Raw genomic sequence first — 5,827 nt, forward strand, 5'->3', positions numbered from 1 at the left:
TAGGAGTCTCACTGCGGGCATTTCTCTTGGGGCAAGAACGATAGCACACTTAAAACACTTATGGTCCTTGCAAAAAGCTTCAAGCTCTTCAGGAGAGTTTGTTTTTACCTTTGTAAACTCCCTTCTCCTTGGACCGATTGCTGTTGTTGTTGTTATGGGAATTTCCTTGGGAAGAATTTTGGGCATTGGTTTTCCCCTTTGCATCACTTTTGTCTTTGTTTTCCATGGGCTTGACCTTCCCTCTAGCCCCTTGTTGGAAATTGATGCGGAAAGCAACCGTGGTGTGGTGGATTACTTTGAACCAAGACATTGGGAGTTGACATACTCGGCCATTTCTTCAAGTAATCGTGCACAAAATTGTTGCTTTTTCTCGGCAAAGTCTATCTTTTAACAGATAGTAGCCTTAAGATGTAAATCCCAAAACTTGTCCACATATTTGTGAATAGACTCATGGAGAGAAGCTTCAAACTGCGCCATTCGGTAAGTACTTTGTCCTTTGCATCGCTTGCAAGGAATTGCTTCATGATGGAAACTTGTAGAGTTTTCCATGTCTTTGGGGCTTCGCCGCGAAGGCCAGCCCACCATTGTGACGAGCCAATTTCTGGAAGTGCATAGCTACATGATGTAGCTTGGAGGACTCCGTGAAGCCCTCGTCTCCAAAGGCCGTATCAAATTGTTGGATGAAGGAAAATACTTTGTTGGTGGCACCAAAGGTTCCATCAAAGGTGAGAAAAGAGATACTCTGTCCTCCCTCTTTGAACTTCTTGAGCTTTTGTGACCTTCACCATGTAGGGTATGATTTGCGATGTCCTCCCCTCTTGTATTCTCTAGGAGAATAGCCATAGCTTTCGTCGGAAGAGCAGGAAGGTGAAGAAGAAAGAGAAGAGGGTGACCTCTTTCTTGACCTTTACGTTTCCTCTTGGGAGGAGTTGGCGATCGTCTAGAATGCCATCTTCGTGGAGCCACATCGTCAGAGGAAATTAGGGATTTATTACTTTCTTGTTCTTTGGAATCCTCCTTTTGTATGGAAGAGAGTCTTCTCTTGGGGGTCTCATCCCCAAGAGGCCTCCTAAGTTCTCTCTCCTCTTGGAAAGGAAGGGAGATCCCATAAGCACAAAGTTGTTGAGTAACTTCGGCTTGCAAAGCAGGGTTGCCCATAGCTTGCTGCAACCTAGTAACAAGATGATTTACAAACATGGGGGCATCATCATTAGCCCCTTCATGTGCAAAATCAAAGTTATCAATGTTCATTCTACTCTCTTGGTTATTGTCAGCCATGCTAACTATACTTATGTGTTTACTTAGTGTATTCTTTGGCAATTCAAAACCTTAGTTGCTACTCCTCTTAGCCTTTGAAAATCAACACTTAAGTATCTACACCCACGACTCGAATAGGTTAATTATAGAGAGTAGTGGAGTGGGTCTAATATTGTAGCATTGCCGAGGGCTAGCTCCTTTCAGACTTCTTATGGCTCAATAATGGTAAAGCCGTAGGCAAGTCTAAAAAGACCCCATTATTAAGACCAAAGCTCCTGAGGTGTGCACTATATCCCACATAGTGGGCTCAACAAAACCGATAATAAATCCCAGTCTCACTTACCCTAACATAATTAACAAAATCAACCATTAATAGGCTACTTAAAGACCTCTCTTCTTAAGCAAGAAAAGAGAAACCAAATGCTGTGATACCAATGTAATGGAAATGGCCTATGAACTTTGAGAATAGCGGAATTAAGAGAATTAGAGTGAGCATTTTTGTGAGATTACTTTGAGAACATAGAGGGTGAACTTAATTGATGGTAGTAGCATAAACATAGTACTTAATTAACTTGGCATGAACAATACTTTTGCAAGAGAGAGTATTAGAGAACATGACAATAGTTGAGGAATAGATTTATTTGGAGCCGCCCCCCCCTCTAAAAGGCGTTTGTATTATAGATTCTCCCATCAAGAGAGACTTGATACAATACAATCTTTGTGTTCCTTGTGACCTAGGTGATGCAATGAAGATGGAAAGCTTCATGCATCACGAGCATAACATAAACTTTACAAAAAAACATTAACTATCCCAAGCCTCAGTCCCAAGGCCTCAAACACCTTCAAAGGTGGAGAGAGGTAGCAGGGAATGAGGGTAGGGAAGAGGAAGAAGAATCATTCATAGGAGAAACAAATAGTTCCTCACTTATCATCACTCCTCTTGATTAGCATAGTATAATAGCATAGTAATGAAGATGAAGAAGATGGAAAGCTTAAGCATTGGAGCATGGCTCTTGGTTGGATTTGCATTCCATAGCCAAGAGTGTTGGTGTACACTCTCAACTTCTCAACAAGCTTGGAGAAGGAGATGGAGCTCTTCGACTTTGCACTTCCCACAATGAGAGAGAGAGAGAGAGAGAGAGAGAGAGAGAGAGTGGGAGAGTATACTCTCTCCCATGCTATTCCACCTCTCTTTCTCTCTCTCTCTCTCTCTCTCTTGTATTATTTAATTATATCATTTGGACATGTGTCCTCTTTTTTCTCTTTGAGAGAAATAACTTAATTATTTATTTTTATGCATCTAAATTCTCATTGGACCCCTTTAAAGCCTATCCAATAGGATTCAAGCACATCATGAGGGCAAAATGGGGAGGCTCTTGACATGTGTCTTTTATGCTTCTTAAGATATTGTGTTTGAATAGAACACTTCAAACATCTCAGTCATTTAACCATGAAAATCATTTATGACTCTTGAGAGATCATGTGTGAATTAAACACTTCAAAAACTTTAGTCATTTAAGCATGAGAAGCACCTCAAGCTTGGGCAAGGTTCCCACAAAACACCTTAATTAGCAAGCACCTCAAGCCTAAGGTCAAAGGACTTTTTAACAATAACTTTTGGAGGTCTTTAATGAAGCTAACCCTAAGGTCTTTAATCTCCATTAAGTAGCATTGCTCTTTAACATACCATCTCTTATTTGGACCCCTTTAACCTTGGCCCTGTGTTGAGGTAGATCCATAAGCACATGTCTATATTGTAACCCTTGTTCCCGTTTATTCTCCCACATTAAATGATCAGTTAAATATGGGAAAATCATTTGGGTTGGTTAGATATTAGATTTTATGACACAAAATCTTCTACATTTATAGCAAAATATATCTTTGTGCATATTATGTTTTATGAGTATGATCAACATCATGCTTTGTGGTGCTGGCGCAAGTTGACACTTGGAGTGGCCATATAAATATATATAGCCTCATACGCAAATCATAGGGACATTATACTCATGATTTTTTATGCGAGTCTCAAGCAAGGAATGCAATGTCTGTGCGAGAGCAAGAGCGCGCGCGTGCGCGTGCGCGTGCGAGAGAGAGAGAGAGAGAGAGAGAGAGAGAGAGAGAGAGAGAGAGAGAGAGAGAGAGCACATCTGTGCATGCATGCATGTGTATGTGTGTGTGCATGTGGCCACACATGCATGTGAAAAAATATTGGCCCGTTTGCTTTAGCTTGTGAAATATACTTCTAGAGGAGGATTTGCCTACTCAAACACACACACACACACACACACACACACACACACACACACACACACACGTGTGTGTGTGTTTGCCTAGCCCGTTTGCTTTAGCTTGTGAAATATACTTCTAGAGGAGGATTTGCCTAGCCCGTTTGCTTTAGCTTGTGAAATATACTTCTAGAGGAGGATTTGCCAACTCAAACACACACACACACCCCTCAAATGGGCCAATATTTTTTCACATAGCATATTTGCAAATTTGAACCATCCTTCACCTTCATCCCAACAATTGATTTCTATAGACTCAACACATCTGCATTATGTGCAACTACCCTCTATAGTTGGGACCTCCCCCTTGAATATACATATCAAAACCATAGGCTTGGATTATGGATACTTGTTGCTCAACTTCATTTGGTAAGATCTCAAACAATTTTCATGGTTGTTATCTTATATACAAGCAAAGAGGAAGTCATGTTTTGATATTTTTTTGCGTCACAAGCTTTACCATATTCAATATATTCCCAAATGGTCTTCAATTTCCAATTGCTCTTAATGAGGAGCAATCTACACCTCATAACTCTGGTTTGCATGTCAATGTTAATTTCCAATTCATCTTAACAAGGAGCAATACACCCTTCATAACCCCGATTTGCAAGAACACTATAATTATGAATGCATAAATACACGTTTACTAGGAAAGCATATAGCTGAATGTTCCCAAATGGTCTTCAATTTCCAATTGCTCTTAATGAGGAGCAATATACACCTCATAACTCTGGTTTGCATGTCAATGTTAATTTCCAATTCATCTTAACAAGGAGCAATACACCCTTCATAACCCCGATTTGCAAGAACACTATAATTATGAATGCATAAATACACGTTTACTAGGAAAGCGTATAGCTGTATGTTTCCTAGTTTCAATGTAAACAACAGATTATAGAATACAGTTTTGATTGTAGCAAGATTTCACATTTTGAGTAGCAAAGATAGAGGATATATTTTATATATGCTAGAACTAGTGAGATTCCTCATTATTAAATTTGATTAGTTTATCATGGTATCTTCTTTATGAATGAAGAGATATAAAATACAATCATACATTGCCAAAAATATATAAAATAACATGATAATTATGAGCATACTGGTCTATTTTGGATGATCGACAATCACCCACAAGCTTGTACAAAAGTTTGCTAATAGACTTTTCTTATCTATCTATTTTGAAGGCTATGGTTGTTACTATGTCTATTTTTCACTAAAAGTCTGTATGGATCTTATGTTTGTAAAAAAAGGTACATTAATGGGTACTTAGAAAGAATGCCATATCTTAGTAACATGTCGCATGGCTTAATAAGACTTGGACTTTTTCTTTAATTCTCCTTCTTTGACAATGACATAATGTAATATGCTCAAGAATGATTAGTAGATTTCAAAATTACCATTCATAGGCTTTGTTTATAATTTTGAATGTTCTCTCGTATGATGAATAGCGAGTATAGAAGTGCCTAAGCGAAAAACTACTGTGGTGTTTTAACAACACATGATCTACATAAGGATAAAAGCAAATAGGCACTTGTAGCTTTCGGCATAAAGTTTATAGGATGGATTATCTAGTAGACTCGAAGAATGTGTGGTAGGGATGACCATTAGAGTCTTGTGCTACTGAGTGACTAGAGTCTAGTGTTGACACATGTCTTCCAACCAATGGCAATCTCCTACAGACGACATGTCAAGTTCTAGTTTCATGCTTTTTGGTGGATGGTGATAGGTAACACTTGGACTCTTTTGCTTCTTGACATGATCAATAGTCAATGTGCACAATGGTTAGTTGAATGCGGATATGATTCTGAACTTCCTTGTATTTTGCAACAGTAGAATGAAAATATTTCAGGTTTAGAAACTGTTAATCTAGGTTTTTGCATTATGATTATTTAATGCAAAATACTCTTCAATTATGTCATAGTAATGTATCATTGATATTATGTAACATTTTATTTGATTTAAGGTTATTTATATAGTTGATATCTGAAGGTATTCTCAAACTAAAACATACACTAATTGGGTGGTGGAGCTTATAAAGGTGTGCTTACGATAAAGGAAGCTAAAAGTGATCCCTACAATTTGTGTGATTAGGATAAAGGAAAATGTAAGCAAAATCCTTACTGAGATCGAAATTTGTTGCCTTGCTTTGATTAAAGATTGTGGGTGAAACATCTTCATAGCAGGTCAAAATCTTTCTAGGAGTTTGAATTGTCATAAACTTTACCTACATGTCTAAGGAAATTCACAATGTAGGAGTACCTCTCTCTCTCTCTCTCTCTCTCTCT

Source organism: Adiantum capillus-veneris, chromosome 29 (assembly GCF_014529385.1).
Source record: "Adiantum capillus-veneris isolate H3 chromosome 29, ASM1452938v2, whole genome shotgun sequence".
Lineage (NCBI taxonomy): Eukaryota > Viridiplantae > Streptophyta > Polypodiopsida > Polypodiales > Pteridaceae > Adiantum > Adiantum capillus-veneris.